Below are 15063 nucleotides of genomic sequence, written 5' to 3' on the forward strand. Positions count from 1 at the left end.
TATAAGAAGGAAAATATAATGGGGTACCAAATTTGCTGAAAAGATTGTATTTATGCTTTGCTTGGAGTGAAGAAATGTTGAGACTGAAGTATTTTAAATTGCCTTTTAAAAAAATACAAGAAATACATCTTTCTCCCAACTTTTCAGACCTGTGGTCTAAGAATGAGAGATCGTTGCCAGGATTATTAAAGAAACTGTGTTCAACAGGAGAAAGATGTCAGGTTGTGGGATTTTCTGCCAGGAGAGGTTTTAGAGACCAACATTGTCTGGATTTGATGACAGGTAATGACATTAACTAATTACAAAACTAATCACATTTGGAGCAGTGGAAGCTGAGATCATGATAAGCGTAATCAAATCCCTGACTTCAGGGCTTTGGGAATCGGAGGATAAGCTTTCTTCTATTGCAAAGCTTGACCAGATGACTTTCAGGGCTGTTGGTCTGAATATTTTGGAAGCTGCTGATACCAATGGAAGTCTGAACGAGGGCGCTGAACTGCAGCACTCCGTAGCCTGATTGGCAGTCAGCGAGGGGACTGCGCTATAGGGACTCTGCGTGAGTCCCCACTGGCTGAAGATGAGTCCTGCTGACTCCGTTGTCAGGAGTTCCATCAAGGTAAATTCCTGGCCCCATTTCTCTTCCCCTAAAAGGTACAGGTCTTTCCCCTGAAGACCTGTACCTCCACACCCATATCTCTGGTTGGGTTGCCTCGAACTAATACAATCCGCAAGCAGCTCCGTTTCTACCTCTACAAGTAGACAGATAAATATCTTTCCCATTGGCCTCAACACATGGATGTAAGAATCTGGTGAAACGTAGTCTACTTCCCATGCTATAAACCTCTCTAAATAGAAAACATATTGTGAGTCTTAAGCCAAAGTAAAGGCCCAAGTGCCTATATTATGGGTCCCTCAATCACCAAAAAGGTAGGAAACTATTCCAGTTAAGAAGCTGGCTACCTTCTAATGGTCAGTTCCTCTGCCATGTTGTCCCCTCTTCCTTCTTGTTGTCTCTGGCCTCCTGGGAGGAAAGGGATGAAGTCCAGCTCCTTCAAAGCCTTTCCAGCCCTTTAAGGAGACAATAAGGCATGGAGCTGTGCTGTGGAAATGCCCTGGTCATTCTTCCCGTCTACTCACATTCCTTCAGCCCCTGATGTAAAACTTGAAAGGAAATGAAATCCTAAATGTAAACATTATCTTTCAGTCACTTGGAAAATTATCTACCTCTCCTTTCTCTCTCTTAGCAATTCACTCACCCTCAATTAAAGCCGTCCTTTGAGTTCAGCCTCACTTTTCAGAAACCAAGCAATCACTTAAGAAAGAGAAAAACATTAAGAGATCCAGATTTCAATTAACTCTGCCATTGATTTTTGTGTAATTCTGGGGGAGGCATTATTCTTTTGGCAAAGTGGGGGCGAAGAACTCAAAGATTAATGAAGGTTCTAATGACAGCAGTGGGCAAGGACTGAGACATTTGCAATCCTGTCCCTTAGGCCCTGCTGAAAAGCAGAAGCAAAACGAGGAGGAAAATGGCCTGGAAGTGAGGCCTGTGAATAGTCCACCACAATGTCTGTCATTCAGGTGGAAAGGCTTCGGTGGTCAGTGCATACAGTGTTTTCTTTCTTTCTCTCTTTTTCTTTTCGTTTTTGTTTTTGTTTCTTGAGATGGAGTTTTGCTTTCATTGCCCAGGCTGGAGTACAATGGTACAATCACTGCAACTTCCACCTCCCAGGTACAAGTGATTCTCCTGTCTCAGCCTCCCAAGTAGCTTGGATTACAGGCATGCGCCACCACGCCCAGTTAATTTTTTTGTATTTAGTAGAGATGGGGTTTCACCATGTTAGGCTGGTCGTGAACTCCTGACTTCAGGTGATCCACCTGCCTCAGCCTCTGAAAGTGCTGGGATTACAGGCGTGCACCACTGTGCCCAGCTGGATACTGTGTTTTCTTGTACTTTTTCATTTTAATGTAATTTGTGTATTTGGTGTTTTACATAATTGTGCCTGGGGTTTTTTTTTAACTGATCAATAAAATATATATATCCAACTTTGCCTTTTTAAAAGCTGCAATTATTTCATAATTTTGAATATATATTGATCATAACCAGGAACCAGTGAGTTAGCACAAAAGAGCATGCATGTACACACACACATACATACCACATAAATACAATGGAGGAAACCACTGATACAGATATAATTTTTAATGTGTTATGTCATTGGATGTCTATCAGAGGAAAAATTCTCTGCGAAAATAGATTTAAAACAACAGGCAGTTTAATCAGATAAGTACACGGCATTCATCTTTGTCCACTAGCAATATGATTGTAGCATAATGAATGAAGGGTGGGAGCTCATCGGAATATGTCTCTTCTGAGCAACAGAGTGAAACCAACTGTCATTGAGAATCCTTTCCTGTGGTGGGAGCTGGAGTAGAATCTGCTGCTGTGATCATTATCATCATCATCATCAATAGCTAAACTATTAGACTTGAACAAAGAAAATAAATGATGCAATTTGGGATTTTATGTTAAAAGGTTTATTCCAACTTTATGCAATGTCCTAATGGGGAATTTAGGGTTGCAACACAACTCGCCAACTTTTGGAAGCCCCAACTAAGGTGGAGCAAGGGTTCCCTTCTGTGGGGAATCAGTGAAGAGAAACTACCTTTCAAGGAAGTGTAAAGGGAGTGAATTGGAACAAACATCCTCCTCTCAAACCAAATGCAAAGAGTGAGGTTATTCAGTTACAAGGCAGCCTAGGTAAAGCTATGCACTTGTTGCTTGCTGCTCTGCTGCTCTTGTGCAGAATAAATAAATAAATAAATGTTAGATTTGTGCCTGGCTCTGTAGCTCAGTCAGAGTAAGGCTGATGGCCGCTGTCTCCCAGGGAACAATAGGGTTGGTGAGGGAACCTGAGGGAGCCAGCACACCCCGTGGCCCATGGGAATGCCCATGCATTCATTGACTACCTGCTATGAGCCAGCCCCGTTGAGGGCTTTACCCCTCACATGACCTTGTGACCCTGTGAGGCAGGTCCTGTTATTCCCTCCATTTTCCAGACAACGCAGAGAGACATGAAATGGGTTATTGGGTTTTAAAGATGCATTCAAAGCCACACAGCCAGTACTGAGAGTACCAGGTAACCACTACGTAGCTGCTCAAAGGAATTGAATTTAATGGAATGAAAAATCAGAGAAGTGGTGGGCTGAAAAGAAGACAGGGAATGATTTGGCTTAATTGTAATCATCTCCAAAATAAAAACTGATTTGCCCAGTTCCCCCTCCATATCAGCAGTGTTCAGCAGCATTTCCATGAACGCCACCAACAGACAAGTGTCCCGTCCCTGCCCTGCCTTCCAGAATCCCTTTCTACCACCATGCCTCCAGAATCCACCTGCATGGTAAAACCAGTCCCAGGACTGACACATGCCTCATAGATTGCTAGAGAGAATGGGGGCCAGGAATGGAGGTCAGTCAAGACCCTGGAACTGTGAACCCAGCAGCTACGCCCCATCACCCAGTCCTCAGGCATTGGTTCACTCAAACTGCCTTGGACACCCTCTTGTTCCACCCATGTGGCCTTTGCCCTGGTATCTGGAGAACAAGGACAAGGCTGTTTCTCTCTTGAGACCCCACAATCATGACCATCACTTCCCTGCAGACCTGCCTACTGCCCTGGGTGTGTGCTCTTATGTGCTCAGCTGGGCTCTGAGTCCTCTTTGCTCCCCTAAGGACTGGGACTGTTACAAAACAATGTCTTGGGTAAGGCTTGCCTATGGATGACTATATAAGAAACCCCAACAACAATGGCTTGACCAATAACATTTATTACAGGACATAAAAATATCTGATACAGTGCTCAAAGACACAAGCAAGGAGCCAGGCTCTTTCCATCTTTCAATCAGGTCAGCTGTGCCCTGACCACTGCCTACCTTGGGAGCAAGAAGGAGCTGGACCTGGAAGAACAGCCGCGATGGACTGTGGGTGGCCTGCAGCTCATGGGGTGAGCTACTGTGGGCATCTGAGCACCCCAGTTTGTAGGGCAGATGGGAAAGGGAGCTTTTGGCTTTCCAGCCTCCACAGCAGGAGGCTAGTTAGAGTAGGGATATTTAAATGCCAGTTAGAATGGGAATTGCAGAGGGGACTGAGGGAGTCAACCTAAAGAATCTGTGACACACAGGAGAAGACTCATTTTCCAGGGAGTTTCCCTCCCCGAAGCCCCGAGCAGGCAGTGGCCAGTTGCTTGAATGAGGTAGAGGTGAAAAGAAATACTGAGTGGTAAAAAGGTGGATAATGCTCATACAATATTATGCCACCTCATGGGTTCAAGAACACTGAGGTCTGGGTAGGCGGCCCAGAGAGAGCTCACAAGCTGTGTGTGGGTCCACCACAGAACCCAGACTGGGAGTAAGACACCAACACCTCCGATTCCAACCCCTGCCACTCACTCATGGGCACCACGACCTACACCAAGGGTCTCTATTTTTGCATTCTGACCCTGGCTTGGCCTAAAAGACCCAACAGGCACTTCGTGAATACATGCCAAGCCAATGAAGCTCCCACATTTGTGAATGGAAGAGGCTGGACCAGAACACTGCAGGGCCTTGCTTCCCTGACATAAATGACTCCAGGAGGCCTAGTCACCTAGCGGAACCACAGAGGCCCAGCCATTCTGTAAAAACTGTGTGCTACTCAGCTCTTTAAGGGACTTCAGAAGGGTCAGTTCCAGGTTCGGTTCAACTGCAGAGATCCAAGGCGCCCTCCAACCCCTTGAGCTCCACGTTCATTCTAGCTGCTACCTGGTGTGGCAGAAAGTCTGACATGCTGAGCCCATCTCTTCATCTGTAAAATGAAGACAGTAATGCCTACCTCACAGGGCTGTATGAAGATGAGAGATGATGGATGCCTGCCCACCCAGGCCTTTTTAGTCTGCAGTATTGGCTCTTCTCACAGAAGACCCTGGGGACTTGGACTGGACCAAGAACAGAATCCAAATCAGTGCTGACTGCTAGAGATGTGAAAGGGAACATTCCCACCTGGGTAAATCTACCTCCAGAAGCTCCTTCAGAAGTTGGTTTTTTATGGGGAAGGGTTGGTGGTAGGCAGGGTTGACTGAGAATGCTCCCCAGGCTGGCATGGCTGATTGGTTCCAAACTGTGGGAATTGCCTACTGACCTCAATTCAGCATAAAACTGTGAATGTTGATGTGCCCTGATGTGGGGTGGCATTTTCATCTTTTACCTATAATGATAGCATCTGCAAATAGATTGACTCTTTCAGGCTCTTTGGGTACCTTTAAAACTATGAGCTTCTATATAGGTATCTATACCCAAGTATAAAAGAGCATTTTAATCAACACTCAGCATAAAACAAATAAAAATGATGTGTTTGGCAAAAATAAATAAAATAAAATAAAATCCATCTCTGGCAACATTCATGAAGTCAAAGTACTGTGTGTTTGAGCAGACCATACCCGAATTTCTGGTGCATTCTGTGAGCTGCCTTGTAAGGTGAGAGGGAGGCAAACTACAGCTTATCCAGAGCAGGGGGCTGGTGTGGCCACCAGACACAAAAAGAAAACTCCTCCACAAAGCCAAGTTGAAAAAACTAGGACTGTTTTGCCTGGGGAAAAAAAAACAGATAAAAACAATCTTCAAATATTTGGAGAGAGCTTTCATGTATAAGAATGAGCCTTATTTTATGTACATCAAGAAGGAAAGCTACGCCTGTAATCCCAGCACTATGGGAGGCCAAGGTGGGTGGATCACTTGAGGTCAGGAGTTCAAGACCAGCCTGGCAAATATGGTGAAACTCCATCTCTACTAAAAATACAAAAATTAGTTGGGCATGGTGGTGTGCACCTGTAATCCCAGCTACTAGGGACTGAGGCAGGAGAATCACTTCAGCCCGGGAAGCAGAGGTTGCAGTGAGCCGAGATCACATCACTGCACTCCAACCTGGGCGACAGCAAGACTCTGTTTCAAAAAAAAAAAAAGAAAGAAAGAAGGAAAACTAGAGTCAATCATAGAGCTACAAGAAGACAAGTTTTTCCTCCAGTGGGAGTTGAAAGTGCAGCCCTGAGGGGCAGCAGGATCCACAAGCTAGCAGGATTCAAGACTTTAAGATGAAAGCCTGTTGAAGACATCATATCCCCCTGCCTTGTGGAGTTGTGGTGCCAACTAAGAAGACCATTGTCTCAGACCCCCCTGCCAGCTATCTCTCAGGTGCCAACTCTGCCACATTGCCCAGGGCCATTGACCAGTTGTTCACCGCAGCTGCCTTACAATAGACTGTAGAGCACATGATCCCGCAGAGCCTCTCCTTGGGTACCTTGCCTGGCTTCTCTCCTCCCACCCTGGGGCTTCTCTGTTGCCCCTGAAGCATGAGATATCCCAGCAAAACTCAGTGCACAACCATGCTCAGTCCAGAGGTAAGAGGAGGAAATAAAGGAAGATTAATAACCCATGGCAAAAGCCACTTACCAATCAATCAGAGGCTGAAGCTGGCAAACAAATTCTTTTCCCTTCGTCACTCTCCCTCCACCCAATCAGTCTGTCCTGAGATTTAGTCACTTATGCTCTGGGAGGATGGTCCCTGTATTAGTTTCCTGTAGCTGCTGTAACAAATTACCACTAACTTGGTGGTTAAAAACAATATAAATGTATTATCTTATAGTTCTGGAGGCTAGAAGTGTGAAATCAGTATCACTGGGCTCACAGCAAGGCATTGGCGGGGGGTGTGCTCCCTCCAGAGGCCCTAGGGGAGAATTCCTTCCTTGCCTACTCTGGCCTCTGGTGACTGTGGCTTGGCTTATGACCACATCACTCAGATCTCTGTCTCCTTGATCACACTGCCCTCTCCTCTTCTGTGTATCAAACCTGCCTTTGCATCCTCCTTGCAAGGACATTTGTGTTGGGCTGTAGCAATCACCCAGAAAACCCAGGGTAATCTTGCATCTCGAGATCCTAAATGGCATCTGCAAAGTCTTTGCCATATAAGGTAACATTCACAGGATCCAGGGATTAGGATGTGGATATTTCTTTAGGGGCCAATGTTTAGCTTACCACAGCCCCAGGTGATGGAGCAGTCAGCTACATGTCATTTGATGACAGCTACATGTCATCAAATACATCAATAACACACCATTGTATTTGCTCCTTGCATTTCAGCCACACTACCCTTTCTTCCGAACTCCTACTCCTCTGGGATGGAACTCTCCACGAAAGAGGCAGCACATGAGATTTTCCTCAAGCTCTACTTTCTGGGAAACTCAGTGTAATAGACTTAAGCCATTAAGAACAGTGCACACAGTAATGATAGTCATAGTCATAGTAATAGTAGTAACACAATACAGTTTTCAAAGAGGTTTAACTTTCTTCCACAGTATTGCGCAATCATTAAAAACAGACTTACACACATTCCATTGCAGTGGAATCTTACACTCTGTTGAAAAATCTATTTCCCCTCTACAAAACGTTGCCAATGTGGTGACAATTTTTTCAGTAGAATACCTGCTAAGTGAATAGAATTAGAAAGAAGTGTGCTCCACAGCAAATGGAAGAAAATTCACTCTGTTAGAAGAAAGTTAAATAAATTAATGTTGATGACTTCCTTACAGACAAAATGTCTTATCTGTAGCAGCACTAAGTCCTGCTAAGGATATGCCTTTTGCATGATGAAACAAATTATGTTTCTTAAAACAGCAGTGTCCTGGGTCCTAGGAATATCTGAGAGGTGGCATACTTTATGGATGAATCACAGAATTGATACTATCACCTCCATATTCAGTCAGCAAAGCTGAGACTGCCTTTTGTGGGGGAAACAAGGAGAGTAAGGCAGAACTTTCTACAGGACCGCTCAGAGGTCTTTGTAGGTGACAACTGTATAATGGAAGATTCTGGAAGGTTGTTTTTTTCATTAGGCAACTTCATTGGCACCTTTGTTTTAGAGAATCATATGACTTTTAGGTTCACCAATAAATCTGATAAGAACAAGTGATACAGTTTATGTCCCCACCATAGCCCATTGTAGTTCCCATAATCCCCATGTATCATGGGGGGGACACATGGTGGGAGGCAACTGAATCATGGGTGCAGTTACCCTCATGCTGTTCTCATGATAGTGAGTGAGTTCTCATGAGATCTGATGGTTTTTAAGGGGCTTTTCCCCCTTTGCTCAGCACTTGTCTCTCCTGCCACCATGTGAAGAGGGACATACCTGCTTCATCTTCCACCATGATTGTGAATTTCCTGAGGTCTCCCCAGCCACGCAGAACTGTGAGTCAATTAAACCTCTTTTCTTTATAAATTACCAAGTCTGGAGTATCTCTTCATAGCAGTGTAAGAACAAACTCATACAACAAGTATCTAGTAACATTGAGTATAAGGAAAATATTGGCAAACTTCCCCCACTAAAAGGGCAAATATCAAAATCAGAAACCTTTAAGTACTTCTCTTACTATGACAAGGCAAATCCAATATTTTGGCCGAAGCTGCTTCCTCCAGCAGGTTATCATCTCATCTCAAAAATTACAAGACACATCATTGAATAAATATAATCTGAATGAAGAACTGTATTGAACGGTATGATAAAATAAGCCTATATCTGCCTCACTCTTGTTTAATATATGTTGCTTACCTGGGTAATTCACATCTGAAATTTCTTTGATATGGATTCACTTGGACTTTATGTACAAAATCTTAGCTTTCACATTTCCCAAGCCTGGATCATTTTCATATTTTAGTTGCTGGAACAATGTGCTATCAACATTTCAGTATCTCTCTTTCTCTCTCCTCTCATGGTATGTGCACTCAAGAGACATGCAGATGCACACAATGTAAAACAAGGTGTCAGGCAACATTTTTAGAACAATAGGATTACTCTCCCTCTCCAAGTTCATCTACTTTCTCTTTCTTCATGGCACAAATAAAAGCCAACTCCTTGGACAGCACAGAAAAAACCAGAAGAAGAATCTATGGACTTCTGGAGGATTCCAGCCACAGGAGTCTAAGAGCAAAACAACTGAAGCGTTACAACTCATCTTTATACAGTCATCACTCCCTGGAAAATTTCAGCTCTTTTTCTAGCTCATACAAGGCTCCTAAATGATGTTAAATAGCAGATGAATGAGTGAACCAGTGAACTAAAAGACTGAACATTTCCAAAACTATAGAAAAAGACATGATGTAAAGAAGCATTATGGTATACCGGAAAGAGCAGTGACTTAAAGCCAGGAGAAGTAACTGCCAGCTGTTCTACTGGCTTACTATATGATCTCGGGCATGCTACCTAAATCACATTTCCTCGCATGCCAAATAGGGATGATAATTTATTCTAAAGTTTTATAGATAGCATCTATACCACAAATACAGTACCTATATGATTTAGAAAACACATGGATTCACATTCTCTCACTTGATCCGCCCAACCACCAAATGGTGGGAAAGGATGTTCATCTTTTGTCCTGGAAGCAGAAGTCCACAATGTTGACCATAATGCCTTGATGTAGTTAATAAAGGTGTGCTCCAAGCTAGAAATCCCAGATATGTGTACACCTTCTTCTCCAGAGAGCAGGCAGAGAAAAAGATGGCCATAATCAGTGATTTACCCCTGAGACAATAATGGCAGAATCTTATCTCTAATCATGACTTCTTACCTTAAATCATTCTTGCTGCCTGTCTTCCATATACCTGCTCCGAATACTCATAAAATTAACTCACAGCCAAAGGCCCTGAGCATTTCTTCAAATAAGTACTACGTAAAAATACCTACAAATTTATTTCTCATTATGGAGAAGGTATTGGTAATGAACTGGATGGAGAACATCAGGAATTGGCAAACTTTTCCTGTCAAGAGCCAGAGAGTAAATATCTTAGGCTTTGTCGGCCATATGGTCTCTTTCACAACTACTCCATGTTGTGGAGCGAAAGCAGCCATAGATAATACAAAACAAATGGGTGTGTCTGTGAGCCAATAAAACTTTATTTACGAAAGCAGGCGACAAGTCGCACCTAGCCTGATTGGGACTTGTTTTCCAACCCTTAGACTGCATCCACTTTGAGAAAAGTCTTGTCAAAAGCATCATTTTAGCACTTTCTTTTAGAGGCAGGGTCCTGACAACTCTTGATTAACACACACATCCAGGCACTTTGTCTCTCTTCCTCCATCGTCCTTTGATAAATACCAACCAGCAGAGGGGACACGGAGCATTTTTCCTTCAACTGCAGTGATTCTGAAAGACAAAGCCGGGGCAGAGATTAAAACCAGACCCAAGGTCTTTATGCCATGCTCAGCATATCAAGTGCCCCTCTTCAAATTGTACTGAGCTAGTTGTATACCTTAATAAAGAAAATAGAACTATTCTTTCACTTAATAGTCTTTTAGTGAGGGTATGGGGGCCAGGTTTACGAAAGCCCTTATAAAATACCGGCTGAAAGGAAATAATGCTCCTTGGCACCACAGAATCTTTTTCATGTGAAGCTACATGATCACTTTTCATTTTGTTTCTCAAGCACTCCGTGGCACCCATCCATGTATTAGGCTAATAACTGCATGAATCTAGTTAAAAGGAGCCAAGCAATTATTTTAATTAGAAGAGAACAAAAATAATGCTCCTGGCTTCTGTTTTAAGGGGCAAGAAGGAAGTAGTCAGGGTTCAAAAAGATCCCACAAAATATTTTTGTGAAAGGAAAAATAATTAAGGCCAAATTTAGAATGTACTTGCAATAAATGGGCCAAATAAAATGAATGGCATCACTGTGCAGCTAGAACCCATTCATAGATAAGAGCCCCAGAAAGTCCGTTTCTACGTGATACCATTTTGAGGGTATAGCCAATTTTACAAAGTGAAAGTGAATGACTAGCCGAGACTTAATGATCCTTGTGAATCTCTCACATGATTTCATAAAGAGTGTCTGTGTAAACTCTTTTATTAATAAGAGATGGGGGGAGGATATTGGTCAATTTGCTTCTTGGGCAGGATTTTTTTTTTTCCATTTAAATTCTTAAATTGCTCAAATTTGTTTCTCTGGAAAAATCTATCTTCACAGCAAATCCTTGTTGCTAATCCATTCTATAAAAAGCAGATTCCACCATAAGAGGATTTTAATCAGCTAGACTGAACTCAGTTATACAGGAAGAGATTGTATCTACAGATCTTCCCGAGCCTTTCCCTTCCTGCCTCCCTTCTGGTCATGGCATTTTGACCATTTTATTCCATCTCAGCCTTCCAAAAAGAAATGAAATTAGATTCAAAATAGTCAATTAGTCACCATTCTTCCTTCTGTTTGGATCTATCATTGTTTATTGAGCACCTGTTATCTACCAGCAAACAGGAAATTATGGGTGTACATAAGTGACTAAAATCCAGACCTTGCCTGCAAAGAGCTCACAGTCCAGTCTGACAGACAGACACATGGGCAGAAAGGAGAGGCAAGGTGCCCAGCTGGGTGGAGGGCAAGGTTACCTACCCTGAGCTGGCTGTTAAAGAATGGATTGTCCAGAAGGATATGGATAGTCTATTCCAGGGAGAAAGGTCAGCACAGGAAAAGGCACAGGCACAGAGAACCACAGGGAGCACACACAGTTGAACCAGAAGACAGAGTTGCAGGAATGTAAAGCCAAAGACTAGAGTGAGACAAGAGAGCAAGAGCCTCTTGCTCTCTTGAAGAGGTGAGCAAGAGCCAGGTACTATGGTCTGAATGCTGGTATCCTTCCAAAACTCATGTTGGAACCGAATACCTGATGGGATCATATTAAGAGGTAGGGCCTTTGGGAAGTGATTCAGTCATGGGGGCTCTCCCATCATGAGTAAGACTGGTGCCCTTATAAAAGAAGATCCAGGGGACTTCCTTGCCCCTTCCACCATGTAAGAACGCAGCAACAAGGTGCCATCTATGGAGTCCTACAAGACACCAAATCTGCTGATGCCTGGATCTTGGACTCCCCCGCCTCCAGAACTACCAGCAATATATTTCTATTGTTTATAAATTACCCAATCTAAGATATTCTGTTAAGCAACCTGAATGGACTAAGACACCAGATCATGCAAGAACCTGCACCACATTGATAAACCTGAACTTCATCTTGCAGAGCAATACAGAAATCACCTAGTTTTCAGCAAAGGACTGAGGTGGTTAGCTTTCTATTTCAGAGTCAGCACCTGCATGGCTGAGAAGAAGATGAAATGGAGAATAGTATCCCATAGATGCCATTGCCCAGGCAAGAGGTGACAAGGCCTTGAACTGGGACAATACTAAGTAGAAAAGGAGATCTGGGATGAGGAATGAGATGCATGCTACTAAAGGATATTTTAAAAATAAAAATTAAAAAGTCTGTGGAGCAGTGACTGATAAGGTCAAAAGTCAGAGATTAAATTGGCCTAGAAAATTCTTGGCAGGGATCAGATATTTTATCTGAACACTTGTCATATGTCCAAAAAGGTTTCTCAACTGATGAGCCTTGATTATGGGTTTGAGGATTGAGATGCCGTAACAAATTTCAGCCTTGGGCACATGAACATACTGCTGAGTGCCATATGGAAACTCCTAGAAGATAGCCTAATTCCTATTTATTTTCCCATGCAAAACTCACACAAAATCAGCTTCTTGCTAAAAGTCTAAGTTAAAACACACAGGAACATAGAAAGACAGAAAACTGTAGTGAGTCCTTCTCAGGATAAATTACATATATGTTTAATTACTATATGAGATTAGACTCATTTATGTTTTAATTTCTAAAAGACTATATACTTCTCAACTTGTTTTATGAGCCAATGGAACCTTGATAACACATTTGACAAAGACATTACAATAAAAGAAAGTTACAGGTAAATTTCATTCATAAACATTTCTATAAAATTTTTTTTTAAATATGACCAAAGTACATGCAGCAATACGTAAGATAAGTATTACATCACACCCAAGTTGAGTTTAATCCAGAAATGCAAGATTGGTTTAACATTCAAAAACCCATTGAATAACTCACCATGCTAACAGAATAAAGGAAAAAAGTAAAATGATCATTCTATAAAGAAGTGGATGCTTAATTTATGACAAAAGTGTCTCTGCATAGCAATGGAGAAAGGAAGTCTTTCCCATTCATCATGAAGGGTAAGTAGATATCATGGAGTAAAGAACAAAACTTGATCCCAACCTCACACCATATACAAAAATCAATGCCATGTGGATTGTAGATCCAATTGTGAAAGGTGAAACAACACAACTTACAAAAGATAATATGAAAGGATATTATCATGGCCTTGAAGTAAGCAAAGCTCTGCTAAATAGGACACAGAAAACATTAACCATCAAGGAAAATAGACTATATTAACATTAACATTAAAATCAGCTGGGCACAGTGGTTCATACTTGTAATCCTAGCACTTTGGGAGGCTGAGTTAGGAGGATCACTTGAGGAGTCCAGGAGCTCAAAACCAGCCTGGGCAACATGGCAAAACCCCATATCTATAACAACAACAAAAAAATACAAAAATTAGATAGGCATGGTGGCACATGCCTGTAGTCCTAGCTACTCAGGAGGCTGAGGTAAGAGAATCACTTGAGCCCTGGGGATTGAGGCTGCATTGAGCCATGATTTAGCCACTGCACTCCAGCCTGAGCAACAGTGCAAGACTCCTATCTCAAAAAGCAAAACAAAACAAAAGAAAAAAGTTAAGATTTTCTATTCATCCAAAGACACTACAAAGAGAACGAAAAGTCAAGCTCAGAGTGGTACATATTTTTAACATATATAACCAAAAAGCTATATCCAGAATATATATCTCCTACAAATCAATAAGAAAAGATGAAAAGTCCAATAGAAAAATAGACTTAATATGACTATTTACAAAAGAGAATATCCAAATAGCCACTATACATGAAAAAGATGCTCAATGTAATAATAATCCAAGAAAATGGAATTAAAACCACAGTGAGACTCTATACATACCACCAGAATGACCAAAATCAAGAAGACTGAGAATGCCAAGTGCTAGCAGGGATGTAGAACATCACTCACTGCTGGTAAGAGTGGAAATTGACACAATCTCTTTGGAAAACTCTTTGGCATTATTTATTAAAGTTGAGCATAGTCATGTTCTACAATTTGGTGACTTCCCCTTTAGTCTATGTATAGACTAAACATAATGCATATACACAAGCATTGAAGACATGCACAAGAAAGTTTCTGGCTGTACTCTCTGAAAATAGCCTAAAACTCAAAACAACTCAAATGTTCATCAAGGGTAAAATGGATAAACTGCCGAGCATGGTGGTAATCCTAGCACTTTGGGAGGACAAAATGGACAGATCACTTGAGTCTAAGAGTTTGAAAGCAACCTGAGCAACATGGCAAAACCCTGTCTCTTAAAAAAAAAAAAAAAAAAAATGAAAATTAGCCGGGCAGGGCATAGTGGCATGAGCCTGTAGTCCCAGCTACTCTGGGTCTGAGGATCACTTGAGCCCAGGAGGTCAGGGATGCCATGAGCCAGATCATGCCACTGTACTCCAGCCTAGGTGACAGAAGGAGACCCTATCAAAAAAAAAAAAATGATAAATTGTGCTATATTACTTATATAAGGATATAAGGGAAGAAAATATAACAAGGAAAACATACTATTAGTACACCCAACAACATAGACACAAAAATAATGTTGAGAGAATGAAGACAGACAAAAGAACACCTATCCATGTTTAATGTTCTTATCACAATAAAGATGAAATTTAAAAAAGAATACCTATCATATGATTCCATTTACATAAACTTCAAAAAAAGCAAAACAAATATATGGTGTCAGAAGTCAGGCCAATGGTTACCTTTGAGGGAAAGGGGCCTTCAGGAGCATTGTTCACATTCTCCTTCTTGTCCTGGGAGAAAGTTAGAGGATGTGGTCACTCCAGATTAATTTATCAAGTCACACACTTCTGCTATTTGCAGTTTTCCATATGTGGAACCCCAATAAAGCTTCCATTTAAAAGTTTCAAATGTTGATTTCCGTTTTCCTTTAAGTAAATAAAGAGAATAAGAAAATATTATAGAATATCTTCATTAAAATCAATCAATTTT

At 41.8% G+C, this 15063-nt stretch overlaps 1 long non-coding RNA gene across 3 annotated transcripts in view; it reads right to left on the reverse strand.

Moving 5' to 3' along the window:
- Positions 1-9959: 9959 nt before the first annotated feature.
- LOC106993104 (uncharacterized) overlaps positions 9960-15063 on the reverse strand; it is a 46208-nt gene continuing 41104 nt past the window's right edge. For all 3 annotated transcript variants that reach the window (XR_001439262.3, XR_001439264.3, XR_001439263.3), the window contains exons 3-4: positions 14814-14999; positions 9960-10231 (exon numbers count right to left, since the gene is read on the reverse strand). This is a non-coding gene — a long non-coding RNA (uncharacterized LOC106993104). The remainder of the gene's footprint in view (positions 10232-14813; positions 15000-15063) is intronic.

Source organism: Macaca mulatta, chromosome 13 (genome assembly GCF_049350105.2).
Source record: "Macaca mulatta isolate MMU2019108-1 chromosome 13, T2T-MMU8v2.0, whole genome shotgun sequence".
Classification (NCBI taxonomy): Eukaryota; Metazoa; Chordata; class Mammalia; order Primates; family Cercopithecidae; genus Macaca; species Macaca mulatta.